Raw genomic sequence first — 621 nt, 5'->3', positions numbered from 1 at the left:
ATCAAAGACATTTATCAAAAAAATGAAAAAAACGTTCGGGGATTTCATACCCAGGAACTCTCATGTCAAATTTCATAAAGATCGGTCCAGTAGTTTAGTCTGAATCGCTCTACACACACACACACACACACACACGCACACACATACACCATACCCTCGTTTCGATTCCCCCTCGATGTTAAAATATTTAGTCAAAACTTGACTAAATATAAAAAGAGTGCATGGTTGGCAAGGTGGTAGTACGTTTGCCTCCAGTGTCGGTGGTCTCGAGTTCGAGTCCCGTCAATGGCAAGACCTTTGGAAGTATCGGCTCGGTTATTTCAGTCGGTAGAGCACGGGACTCTTAATCCCGGGGTCGTGGGTTCGAGCCCCACATTGGGCGATATTTTTGTCAACCATCTCCTTTTTAATACACATATGCAAGATTTTGAGAATAGACACATATCGTCAGGGGGTTCGTGTGTTTCTTCCCGCCTTTGCTGTTGTTCGTTCGTCAAATGTTGTTTAGTGCTTTTTATTTTGCTTAGGTTCTTGGTGGGTGTTTTTATATTTAGTCAAGTTTTGACTAAATATTTTAACATCGAGGGGGAATCGAAACGAGGGTCGTGGTGTATGTGCGTG

At 42.7% G+C, this 621-nt stretch overlaps 1 non-coding gene across 1 annotated transcript; it reads left to right on the top strand.

Moving 5' to 3' along the window:
- The first annotated feature begins 309 nt into the window (after window positions 1-309).
- On the top strand, window positions 310-382 carry Trnak-cuu (transfer RNA lysine (anticodon CUU)). Its single transcript has one exon. It is a non-coding gene; the product is annotated as a tRNA-Lys (tRNA).
- Window positions 383-621: the final 239 nt, after the last annotated feature.

This window comes from Littorina saxatilis, linkage group LG15 (genome assembly GCF_037325665.1).
Source record: "Littorina saxatilis isolate snail1 linkage group LG15, US_GU_Lsax_2.0, whole genome shotgun sequence".
In the NCBI taxonomy this organism is placed as follows: domain Eukaryota; kingdom Metazoa; phylum Mollusca; class Gastropoda; order Littorinimorpha; family Littorinidae; genus Littorina; species Littorina saxatilis.
Note: the sequence above shows the minus strand (reverse complement) of the source record. Positions and strands in the feature narration are given on the sequence as shown.